At 37.0% G+C, this 13,743-nt stretch overlaps 1 protein-coding gene across 4 annotated transcripts in view; it reads left to right on the top strand.

The window, feature by feature from the left end:
• Positions 1 to 13,743, top strand: part of zfhx3b (zinc finger homeobox 3b) — a 781,589-nt gene that overhangs the window by 378,850 nt on the left and 388,996 nt on the right. For all 4 annotated transcript variants that reach the window (XM_068222142.1, XM_021478047.2, XM_068222144.1 and 1 more), the window contains one exon: positions 11,465 to 11,518. The gene's annotated coding sequence lies outside the window, so the exon portion shown is untranslated. The remainder of the gene's footprint in view (positions 1 to 11,464; positions 11,519 to 13,743) is intronic.

Genomic DNA, 13,743 nt, shown 5'->3' with positions numbered 1-13,743 from the left:
GCAATTGCCTCTTTAGATATACCACTAACTGTACTCAAAAAAAAAAAAATTACTAATACTTTCCTTCTTAGACTTTACAGACCTGAAACTTGCCTACAGCACTTATTCATTCTTGCTCTTATAGTTGTGTAAATTGCTTCCTTGTCCTCATTTGTAAGTCGCTTTGGATAAAAGTGTCTGCTAAATGACTAAATTTAAATGTAAATGTAAAAATGTATACTTTTACTCTCACTTGAGTACATTTTTAGTGCAGTATCTGTACTTTTACTCCACTACTTTCCTTCATCCTGCAGTCACTACTTAATTTTTTCTTGTCTATGTGGATCAGAAAAATCATTCCTGTAATTCCCGTCCAATTAAATCACACATAGAAGGTAAATCACCTCATAATGAATTACCTCAAGACATGGGCGATTTATAAATGCAGCAAACTGTTTGGAAGCATTAAAAGTGTCCAAGAAGATGTCCAAAATCTTTACACGCGTTGACCCAGACTGTTTAGATGCAGGTCACTGATGAGATGACGACAGATGTTTACTGTATGAGGACCGAAATGGCCTTAATCACCCAGCAAGCACAAGACATCAACATGTCAGATTGACGTTGTACCCCAATGTCATGGGGACGTTGCATTTTGTTTGGTATTTACTATAATCTTCTATGTAAAGCTGCTTTGACACAATTCACATTGTAAAAGCGCTTTACAAATAAAGGTGAATTAAATTGAAATGAAAATTGGGTTGACGTCAGAACTTAATGTCAGACCAACGTTAATGTCCAACTGAAAACCAACCAAATATCAACGTCTAATGATGTCACAGCTTGAAGTTGTGTGGACGTTACCACTATGACGTCTATCAGATGTTGGATTTTGGTTGCCATACCAGATGAATAATTATCAGTATTTGATGACAATATGACGTTGGTTTAAGATGTTGGCTTGACGTTGGATTTTGGTCACTTTCTAACAACCTAAAATCGACCAAATATCAACGTCATTTAACGTTGTTATTAGACATCAAAAAACGTTGTCCTTAGACGCTGTCTAGACAATGAATTTTGGTCACTTGACATCACAACCTAAATCTAACCTAATATTAACGTCTTATGACGTTGTGTGCCTGCTGGACAATAACTACATGCACTACAGAATGTTACGTTTACACACATCCACAAATGACATGTCAATGCATCAGCTTTTTACAGCGTAATACTCACTACTCACTACTCATGAGTACTTTTGAAAGGGCTACTTTTTACTCATACTTTGAGTAATATTTACAACAGATAATTTTACTGTACTTACACTACATTTTTAGGCAAGTAATGAAAGTAACTTTTACTTGAGTATGTTTTTTCAGAACTCTTTCCACCACTGGTGAGATGGCAAACTTTTCAAGATGGGTGGTGACCATGGCATACCTGTCAACACTGGGATGTGAAAATAAGGGATATGCCCACCATAATAAGGGATTCCCCCGACCCCTTTTAAAAAAAATCCCCAAATTATTAAATATGCTCATTTGGAGCTGTTTTGTTGTAAATAAATAGTTAAATGGTCAGTAATATGTTTTATCATTATTATTCACAAAATAAAAAATAAATAGTACACATTAGCAGCATATAAATTAGCAAACAGTTCAGTTTATTAAAATGAATAGCTGTTATAATGAAATAGAATCAAGCTTTCAAATCTCATTAGCCGTTTCTACACTGTATAACTGACACAATCTGATTAAAGAGCAACACATGACTCTCTCATTTGTTTATTTAGATTTTTTCGTTTGATTACATTAAACAACAGAGGTGTCACTTTAAAAATGCACACATCTAATATTAAAATGAAAGCATTCGATTGCTTTCCTAACTGTCTATGCTCATTTAAGACGAAATTAGTTGTGTTTGAAAAAAAAAAAAAAAAACCTCCAAGATCAACATCTTTAGATATTTATATTTTTAATTATGTGTGTATGTCTGTTAAAACACGCACCCAAAACCCAGACTTTTGCTCCGCTTCAAATCACGAGTACAGAATGCGTTTTGGGAAACAGTCTATTTATCACTTTGGAGCACGTCAGCTGACAGTCATGCAGCGCTATAATAATAATAATAATAATAATAATAATAATAATAAATATTTTTTTGTCTTTTCCTAATAAATAGCCTACTGTAAATCACAACTGTTTATTATTTATATGATTTAAATGTGATACTAGAATAAGTGCCAGCTAAAGGGTTTTTATATTTCAGAAAAGGATATGGAATATTCTCAATAATAGATGTAAAGTAAACTATATGTGCCGTTTTTAATCCTATATTCAATTAATATACAAAACGACTGCATGTTTTTCAAATCAACTATCAAAACTAATATTTTTAGTAGTTACTCCACCCCATTTAAACCGTCATAATGAATGTCTTACTTTTATTTACGGGTTAACTAAAGTGGTCCAATCGAAGATTCTGCGACAGAGAAACCAGGGAAAATCCTCGTCACTACATTGATCTTTTCCCAAATGATGCATTGTACTACAATAGTTCAGCTGCGAGTTCTATTGTTTTTTTGGGAAATTTACCCAAGGAAGTTGGCCCAACACAATTCCTTTATGTTGTCCCAACACAAAACGCTTGGGTTAACTTAATGGTTTACAATCTTAAGTGAACATAAAACAAATCAATTGGCCAAAGTAATGACAAGAATTGTGTTGTTTCAGCTTAGTTTAAACAGATAGTTTGAACACGCAGCAGTGATTTTTTTTTTTTTTTGAGTGTGCTTGTTCAAACTACTTATTTAAAATTTTGGGAGGACAACTTAATAGTTTTACGTTCAATCCACTTAAATTTATAAAAGCTAATATGTTAACCTAATTCCTTCATGTTGTCCCAACACAAATACATTTTTTTACAGTGTAACACCATGAAGAGAGCTTTGCTGTATGCAAAACTTACATTCGTTCTCACAAATCTTTTCTCCCGTGACCTCTGGTTAAGTCTGCATCTCTTTAGTCGACTAATTCAGACCTTTTACCCACCAACAGCCTCACTCTCAATACACACAAACACCCACTTAACTCCATTGCCTCCTCCCCTTGCGCAAATTAGCATAAAATTAGCCTAGGCCGTGCATATGAATGGGCCCTATTCATGAATGAAGTGATTTGTAGACCCGGGCGCCACGTGCCTTTTCTCTCCTGCTGGTATTAAAGTGGCAGAGCTGCTCGCCCGGCCATCTGCCCGCGTGCCGCTCTGCTTGGCATAACAGGCTGGCGTTATGGCAACAAGTGTCTGTTTCCGCATTGCCACACTCACCAGCCCCTGCAAACTTGGCAGCCGGCCTGCCCATTTGCCCGCCCCCGTATGCAGATAAAGAGCTTATTATGCCCTGGCAGTGGGTGGGGGAGCAGGAGGCGGGGCTGCTGATTTACATATCAGCGCCAAGTTGACACCCTCCAGATGCAAAACAGCCAAGTAGCAATTAAGGCTGCTTAGTGCTTTTGTTTAGCGAGCTGGAGTGGGCAAGCCAGGCGGGCATAGCTCAGAGGGGACGTGTATGAGAATTTCCGCTCGGCACGTGGCTCCTGACTCCCCTCCCCCGCTTTTTCGGCACGCTTTCGGCTTGAACATGCGCACCCCCGTCGCTAGGTGGTCTGCTGATTTAGGCCTGGCATGACGAGCTGCTGGCAGAAACTAGTCACTGATTGCATGCATCACCAACAACTGATGCTGACCAGAGAGGAGAACAAACAGCCTTTCTGTGGTACAAACAGTGCAACTGCACCGCCATCGCATTGGTTTGATTCCTACATTGTAAAAAGATGTCTCGAGATGTGACTGCTGCAGATGCGCACATTGCAATAATGCTGAAACAATATATTGAGAAGCCCTACTATGGAGTCAATCTAGGGCCATATAAACTTGCAGCATAAAAGAAAGTTTTGCAAACAAGTATTGAGCAAAAAATTTAGCTTTGAGAAATAAAAAGGAATTTTGCAAACAAAAATAAAGAACTGCAAAAAAATAATAATAATATTAGCAAATTATTAAAAATATACATATATTTGCTAAATATTTTTTTCAGTATTGCCTTTACAAAAACCTCTCAAGTCAATTGCAATGCTCATTTTGATTTGCTTTTCAGTCAACAATCAGTTTGCGATGACGTTATGACACCGCCGACCCTAGTTCGAATCTTACCTAATTTGTTTACTTATTTTTTCATTTTTAGTGTTAAGACATATAATACTGAATATAATTACAAAGGACTGGGTATATATGAAGAATGTTGCACAGAATAAATATTCCGATATGCAGGAAAGGCCATAGTGATGTTTTAAAGATTAGTGTTGGAGATTTAGCTACCCTTTAATATTCTCATATTTACGAAAAACATTTAAAGTTCAAAAACAGCTGTTTCTTTGAAAAGACCTGATAGTGTCATTAGAAACTGAATTGGAAATGACGTTATTTTAATAGTCGTGAACTGAGGTGGGCCGGTCTAAGGCTTAAAACTCCAGGGCTGAAAAGGAGTCTCACTCTGGCACTTGTTTACATCGTCAAACAGTAAACTTGCAAATCAAAATGAGCGTTGCATTTGACTTGAGAGGTTTTGTAAAGAAAAAAATAATTAGCTAATATAAGAATATTTTTAACAAATTGCAAATATTATTATAATTTTTTTTTGCAATACTTGATTTTTATTTGCAGTTCTTTATTTTTGTTTGCAAAATTTATTTTTATTTCTCAAAACTCAATTTTCCATTTGCGATTTTTTTTTTTTTTTAGATTTGCATTATTTTACAAATCTTCATTTTTTGTTTACAAATTGTTACTTTATGTTGCAAGTATATATGGCCCAAGCTTGACTCTCTCCAACTCCAACATACTCTTCAAGCTACAAATGGACCCGACTAAAACTTGTAAAGCAACTTGCTGCAGAGCTTTTTTAAGTTGACTCAATTTTGAACCAAAGTACTGCACTTGACTCGATTTATGTTGAGTCAGCTAAAAAAGCTCTGCAGTGGCAAATCAGCGCTGTTTAAAAATGTTAGCGGTAAATGGACGGTTTTAAAATTGCAGCATCATGACAACACTAGATTGGTCCCAGAGAAAAATATAAAGAAAAAACTATACTATAAAAATGCTAAATGAAAAATATACCCTGAAAAAAACTGCCTCTGTCAAATGCATAAATGTAAACGTTGATCTCAAAGTACAGCTGTGTCTACACGAATCTGAAAATAATGAAAATTTTGTGAAAATGTTGACGTTATGCAATCACATTTATTTATTCATTTATTATACAGATGTATTTAATATTTAACCCTGTAAGACCTGAGATATCAAAAAAACTGGCAGAAAATTCTAATTTTCCGAAACTGAGATGTTTATTAAACCATCCATAAAATCAGAAAAATCAAAAACAAATTCCATATACATTTTTTCATGTTTATTTTGTATCACATTTGATGTTAATTTTAATGATGAACATTTCTCTTTGTTTTTAAATGTTACCTGATATACATTTTGTGTATTAAGTCATATGTAACAGGTTTTTAAACAAAGTATTGATCAGGGTAATATACACTGAAAAAAAATGATTCAAAGATGAGTCCTTGGATTTACTATTTTTTAAATGGTTAAGGGGTTGTAAACAATTAATTTGGGCTGAATTTAAATAAACAAATTAAGTTGAAAATTACTAAATTTAATTTGTTAGTTTAAATTCAACACATATAAATTGTTTTTCAACAATTTTGCAGACATCATTTTCTATAGTGTATAGGTCTTAGAAACTTGTGTATCAAATATGATGTGTGCTGCTCTATAGGGTTAATACTATTATTATGTTGTTATTTTATAAGTTGAAGTAAATGAAAATTCTGAATGTTTCCTTGCAAAGTAGATCAAAGAAATTTTTTGTTTCAAACATATTATTTTGGGGCTGGGCGATATTGCAAAAAAGAAAAAAAATCATGGTATCGAATCATATCATTCGATATTGAATATATTAAATATTCTGTACCAATAAATTTAGGAATATTAGGATTTTTTTTAACCGCTTTATTTTAATTTACCAACATTACTAAGGCGAATAGTTTTATTAGTCAAAAACAAAATATTTGATCTCTTTAAAATAAAATAAACAGAAGTGTTAAAGAGACTCTTAAACTTGATAAATAAAATGTTGCAAACTGTGTGCAACTAGGCATGGGACGATAATCGTTTTCAAGGTATACAACGGTTTAGAAAGTCCAGGTTTTAAAACCACCAATTTTTTTTTAATTCCTAAGGTATGTGTAAGATTTTTTTTTATTTATTTATTTTTTTTTACATTTTTTTTAAGGACAACAGTATCTTAAAAATATCCAAGGATGTCTTTTAAAATGTAAAAAAAATCTGTGTTTTTGAAACAAATGAAGACAGCAGAAGTCAATGACTGGTTTTATTATTCAGCCTGACATGTTAACTGTGTGTTAACTGTATAAATCTTTAAAAAAAATAAAATATATTGTTTTAAAAGTGGAAAAAAGTTTTTGTTTTTTTACCCCTAACAATTAAAAAGGATATATTTTAGAGCAGTGAGCACAATACTGTGATACCGTAAAACCGTGATATTTTTATCTAAGGTTATCATACTGTCAGAATCTCAGCTTATGTGCAACTAAGGTAGATCAACATTTGTAAGGTGTGAATAATAATAATTTTAAACCTCAAACTCTTAAATTATGATAATCAAATCTGAGCTTTCAGATAAAGGAACCAGCCATCATTACACAAATACAGACTGAACATTAAAAAGTGTGAAGTTGGATTACCTCCTATGCTAAAAACTCTTAAAGATGGGGAGCTAGTGGCTGGGATGCACAAGAAAAGAAACCAAAAAGCCACTCTGGCGACATCCTTTTTTATTAACTATCTCTTCACTGCTGCTAGCCACCGCACTCATTTTCACGTTTTGTTATTCTGACCTGAAGTGGCAAGTGCGAGCACATGGTTTTCTTGACCATTACAATGGGCTTTGCGCTCACTCTCCCCTGGCGTGTCTTGTAAGCAACCATCAAGCGTTTTCTTAGAGGATGACAAGTTTATGGAGGAAAGTAAAAAGCACTGCACTGTTTGGATGCGTGTTTGTCCGAGGCAATTAGTCTACCATTATTACTGACATGTGTATATTCCATACCAAGTGTGAAGCAGGTTGGTTAGTTCTACTTGCATGAATCGCGGGGCACTCGCTGCATTCAAAAAAGTTGAGATGTTTTCAGCTAGGTGTACCTGGAAAATGCACGCAAGTCACGTGTGCGCCTATTGCAAAACATAAGCAAGTCGCTCCCATACACGAGTCGTGCAAATCGGTCGCCTACATTGGAAATGACAAACTTACAACCTAAGCTTACTGGCATTGCTTCCAAGTCGCTCTCAGCAGCCGCATTTTAATAAAACTATAGCGCTTTATACCGAAACTACATACCCAATCTTTTTTTTATCGTCATTGGCAATGTTTTTTGGTCAACAAATCAATAATGATTTCATCGCCCAGCCCTATATTCTATGCATTCATTTATTTATTTATTGTTTTTGGTGTTTTATTTTAAGTTTAGTTAACTATATTGTGTAAAAAAAATCCATGTGCTCCAGTGCTGAACAGGAGGGGTGCATAAAGATGGAATAAAACGTGTGCACAATCTGCATCGATGAAATGCAGATGTGTTACTTCATCTGTTGAGAAGACCTTCCTTAGCTGCGGTATAGAAAAACACTTAATGCTAATGCAAATAACAGGGCAGTATAAATCAGTGGCCAGGAGCGGGCAAGCGAATATTGTGTAATAGTTATTGCGAAATGAAGTGGCATTGGGATCAATACCTCACTATATCTCTCTCGGCTGTGGTGGGCCATTGGAGGCAGGGGTCCTCTCTGCTGCCTCCACGGGGCACCATAAATCTGTCGCTGTGTCTGGATGTGTATATGAGCCTGTGCCCTCTTATTAAAAAAGCACAAGTAATTAGCACATTGGCCTTCGTAGCTGAAAAATATATATATAATATGGCGGCGTTGTGCTGAAATATGTTTCATATCGTGATTGTTTTTTCATACAAGGATAATGTGACATTATAGTCTTAAAGTATTCAACATTTCCACTCTGAAACCGAAGTTGTTTCTGTGTTGTTCTTTGTGTAGGAAGGATACCAACCCAGTCAATGCGTTCTTGAAGCTCTTAAAGAAAAAGTTTACCCAAAAATGAAAATTGAGTCACCCTCAAGTTTTTACAACATTCATATAGGCTAAAGATAAGAATGATAACAGAATTAGACTTCCATAGTAGGAAATAATACTATGATATTCAAGTTTGACAAGCTTATAGGTAAGGGATAGGAATAATAACATAGAAGTAGACATTCAGAATAGGAAATAATACTATGACATTTAAGGGCTAATCCCAATTCTACCCCTTAGCCCTTCCCCTTACCCCTACCCCTTGTTTTGCACGTACCCATGAAGGGATAGTGGTGTCCCAATTCTCTTTAGCTTGAAGGTGTAGGGCTAAGGGCAAGGGGTATACACCCCTTCAAACGAAAACTTTTCAGGACCACACTTGAAACCAAGGGGTATGAAAAATTCCCAGAAAACCCCAGCAACAGCTGCACCCGGAAGTAAGGAGATCCACAAATTAGTATTTTTTTCGTCATTATTACGAATTTTTACCACAAACAAACACGTTTTAATATATTCAAAACCGTGTTCATGTTTTACCTATCATGCGTTTAAAAAAAAAAAGCTAAAATAAAAACTGCTAAATTTGGCAATCTATTTGCGATCTATCCGCTTGTTAAGTGATGACGTGTTTGTGACGTATGTAATATTGTTTTCGGGGCCAAGCCGCCTTTCACTTGAGTGGAGAAATCATTCGTTTATGTTCACGTTTTATTCCTATCACACATTAAAGTTAACTTTACATAAAGTCATAGTGTACACAACAATCTCTCCAAAATTTTTACAATTTATAAAACAATGAATCACTTTCTGGCCATCGGATATTAGGCATGGACATATATATTGCGATCGTGACTTTCGAAACTATTAAATCGCTTTGTAAATGTTTATTATTAACATTTTATGAATCTCCCCATTCAGTTGAATAGAGCGCTTGGACCCGGAAGCCGCTCCGCGTGACATCACACTTAACAAGCGGATAATCCCTAGTCATAACTCCTGTACAGCTGTCCCACAACTTTCTGACAGTCGATGACACTGGAATAGCATGTCAGAAAAGTCTAGTGGCTGTCAATGAGCTTTTTACAGTGTCTGCTATAATGTTAATGCTGTTTTTGAGTGTTTACATTGATGAGTATGGCCCCTGTGTAAATGCACAGTACAGTTACGATCTTATCGCCACATTAGATCATTATGATAACATAATAAATGCCTTCAGTGATTTCCTGAAGATAAATACCAAAAAATAATACAACTGGAATCACTCCAGCAGTCGCGATCGTCTGATGTCATATGAAGCAAGAAATCGCAAGGACATATAATGACGTGTGCAGGTACTGTAATGCTGTCCCAATTCATAGGGATACATTTTGAAGCCCTTCCCCTCAACCATTGCTTATAAGGGCCAAGGGGAAGAGGAATTGGAAAGGGTAGGGGTGCAAAAATAGAATTGGGATTGGGCCTAAGTTTGACAATCATATAGGTTAGGGACAAGTATACTAACATAGAAGAAGACTTCCATAGTAGGAAACAATGTTATGACATTTAAGTTTGACAATCATATAGGTAAGGAAGAAGAAGAATAACTAAAAACTAGACTTCCATTATAGGAAACAATATGATATTTAAGTTTGACAATCATATAGGTTAGGTTCAAGTATACTTACATAGAAGTAGACATCCATAGTTGGAAACAACTCTATGACATTTAAGTTTAACAAGCATACAGGATAGGGATAAGAATGTGTGTGTGTGTGTGTGTGTGTGGGGGGGGGGGGGGGGGTCTCTCCACACCACCATCTGTGTGCAGCATCCACTTGAATGATGCGACGGCAGCCACAGCACAACAGCGCCAGTGCGCTGCGAATTAGTGGATAGGGATGATTGGGAGGCCATGGTTGTAAGGGCTGATTGAAGGATTTGGCTAGGACACCAGGGTGGTGCCACGAGAAGTGCCATTGGATTTTTAATGACCACAGAGAGTCACGACCTTGGTTTAACATCTCATATATAGTAAGAAACAATACCATGACATTTAAGTTTGACAATCATATAGGTTAGGGGCACAAATAATAAAATAATAGTAATAAAAAAGAAGATTTCCTAGTATGAAACTATATTAGGAATTTCAAGTTTGACAATAACAATGGGCAATTATATAGGTTAGGAACTAGAATTGGGGGGGGGGGGGGGGGTGAAGTGGGTGAGTCCAGCTTTGTTTAGGTGGGAGTGTCGAGTGGTAAAAGATGGAAGGGTTTGCATTAAAAGGGGAGTTTCATTATGTGCACTACATTTGATTTTACACCGGCAACACAAACTTACAGTGGATCTGAGAGCTGTGTGGAAGTGGAGGATTTTCAGTCCATAATATTGTAGCGATGTTACTGTAAACTTAGTAGCTAAATCATTCTGACTAAGGTTGACCAAGAGTTGAGTTTTACCATTTTTAAACCCTTCAACCGATCTCTGGGTCTGTTGGGACCACTTTTAGCTTAGCTTAGCATAAATCATTGAATCAGATTAGACCATTAGCATCTTGCTCAAAACATTTAGAAACTAGTTTTGATAATTTTTCTATTTAACGATTCACTCTTCTGGAGTTTCATCTTGTACTTAGGTCAACAGAAAATTAAAAGTTGCTATTTTCTAGGTCAGTATGGATTAGAACTATAAGAAGCGCAACAATACACACACACACACACACACACACACACACACACACACACAAAAAAGCCATGGCCTTTAATTAATTTATCCTAGTATCCAGGTAGAAAATGAGAAGCTACTTAACTTGCCATCAATGTCTTTTTACTGTTTAATTTTTTCAGAGCTCATGTAATCATTGTTTCAATATAAAGGCTGATTTAGGAGATGAACGCTCATACCCTCTGTGTTTTTCTATGTCAACGTGCGCATTTGGGCCTCATGCTATTGTCGTCATATGTATACCTTTGTTCCATGGTACAATATGCCTCCTATTGTTACGGATGTAGGTTTGTTCTTTCGCCGGCTTGTCCATTACAAGGTTTTATTCACAAGCTGATTTTATATAGTGTTAAGTATGGCCTTGGGGCCAGAAATGATTGGGACCAGTCAGAAAGTATTCGAGTAAGAATGTTGATCAGTCAGCCTGGAGATTAGAGACCTTGGTGTTTTCTTTGAGACGGCTGATTGAAGTGGATGAGGAAAATTGAATTTCAGATTTGATTGAAGGCTGTTTGATTATGATTATTTCTTTGTGTGTCCTTTTTAGGTCCGCGAGGAAACGAGGAAAGGGATTTTCGCAGCTGCTCTTCGTCGACTGTCGGTGAGTGCACAAAATCATTAAAATAAGTTTGTCGTGTGTAATTTGCGAGTATGGCATCTGTAACCTACCTCGTGGGCAAATTTTCCAGAGCGTCTGTTGTGCATTTAGCTAGGAGAGGGGAAACATCACTGCTACTGTAGAGACGTTAGATGTGACAGTATATCTAAAGGAGCTCACTACAATATTGATCTCTCACACTAGAGTTGTTTGCTGTGTGCTATTCCTGGCCTCTGTCACTCACTGAGAATTATGGGTAAAAAAAAAAAAACGGGACGCCACTAAATGACAAAATGTCACTTTGTTGCAAGCAAGTACAGAAAATAGTGCATTTATGCACTGATAAACTACAGCACTCCACTGAGAGAAAAACAGATAATGTGCTAGCAGAAAATTACTAATACATTTCCCATTTTACAGAGATTCATTCATTTTCCTACTGCTCAGTCTTATTTATCAGGGGTTGCTACAACAGATTGAACCGCCAACTATTCCGGTGTGTTTTATGCAGTGGATGCCCTTCCAGCCACAACCCAGTAATAAGTGAAGTTTATTTATAAACAAATTTCGAGAGGATCACGTGCTTATGATTGTTCACAGCTGTTCCAACTTTAGCTAATGACTGATTATCCAATCAGACGATCCTTAACTCACTATAAATAACCAGACTTTTCTCATCTCAATATCTTCGTCTTGAAGAAACCCCCCACCCAACCCTACTTTCCCTCCTTTCAAACGGGCGTCACGGTGGCCAGCGATTAGCGCTGTTGCCTCACAGCAAGAATGCCCCTGGTTTAATTCCTTTCCAAACCAGACGGCATTTCTGTGCGGAGTTTGCTCGTTCTCCCCGTGGTCGCGTGGGTTGTCCTCCGGTTTCCTCCCACAGTTCGAAAACAAGCACTCTAAACAATCCAAATACTTTAGCTAAACTCTGAGTACACCTTTCAGCATCCATATCTGACACTTAGCTACAACAAGCAAGAGGAGGAGTCATCGAGATCTACCTGAGCTCAAACTCCCCTCTCGCCTTGCAACAGGAGGGAGCCCAGGGCTCGAGGATCTTATAAGCTCAGGGCTCTCTCCCGGGACAGAATGCCAAACTAGCTTTATTATCAATCGTCAGCTAAGTGTGAACTCTTGAAGAAACATCCATATACTCGCATTCACTAGGCATCCTGGAGGCATCCGAGCCACCTCAGCTGATGTGTAGGATCAGTGGCTCTACGAGCTCCTCCCAGGTGACAGAGCTCCTCACCCTGTCTATAAGGGTGCGCCCTGTCACCCTGCAAAGGAAATTCATTTTGGCCGCTTGTATCTGAGATCTTGGTCATTCTGTCATGACCCAAAGCTCGTGAGAGTAGGAACATAGATTGACCAGTAAATCGAGAGCTTTGCTTTTTGGCTCAGCTCCTTCTTTACCACAACGGACCGGTACATCGACGGCATTACTGCTGCTGCTGCACCTATCCGCCTGTCAATCTCACACACCATCCTTCCCTCACTCGTGAACAAAACCCCAAAATACTTCAACTCCTCCACCTGGGGTAAGGACTTTCCTCCAACCTGGAGATGGCAAACCACCTTTTTTCCGGTGGAGCACCATGGCCTTTTTGCAGCAGTGTTTGTCTAAAATGCCAAATATTTGACCAAAGGAATGTCATTAATATTCAAGTTCAATTTTATAATGAATAATGAGCATGTGAACTTAACTGCCAGCTTTTTTTTTTGTGGCATCACTATTTTAGAACGTATTTATCTTGTTTCCATCAAGGTGAGAAATTGAAAACGCTCTCCGCTGTTTTAATGATGCTCAAAAACCAACAAAAAAACTTCTCTCTGCTTTCATACTCGCCTTAAAGACATGTGATACTAAAAGGAGTGCTGCTTTTTAATACTTTATATTGAAGTCCCACTGTTTTAAACGCAAGCGAGTAATTACCATATAAATATCAGCCTCTCTTTTACGAGGAATTTAAAGACACTTTCGGTGTAAAAAAAACAGATGTTGAGGCAATCTCGCATAATTGGATATCGACATTATGCGGTTTTGCTAATCAACACCAATGAAGTGGCATTCTCTTATTATTATTTATTTATTTTTTTTTGTAATTTATTAATCCACTCAAGTGCAGTTTTATGGCTGTGAAGTGGTAGACTTGTAAACCAACAGGCCCGCGCTCTCAAAGGGGAGCCAGATGGAGAGCGAAAGTGTTTTGGCAACATGTTTT

The sequence above is a fragment of the Danio rerio genome, chromosome 7, assembly GCF_049306965.1.
Source record: "Danio rerio strain Tuebingen ecotype United States chromosome 7, GRCz12tu, whole genome shotgun sequence".
Taxonomy (NCBI): Eukaryota; Metazoa; Chordata; class Actinopteri; order Cypriniformes; family Danionidae; genus Danio; species Danio rerio.
The sequence above is the reverse complement of the archived record's forward strand: the minus strand, read 5'-3'. Positions and strand labels throughout refer to the sequence as shown.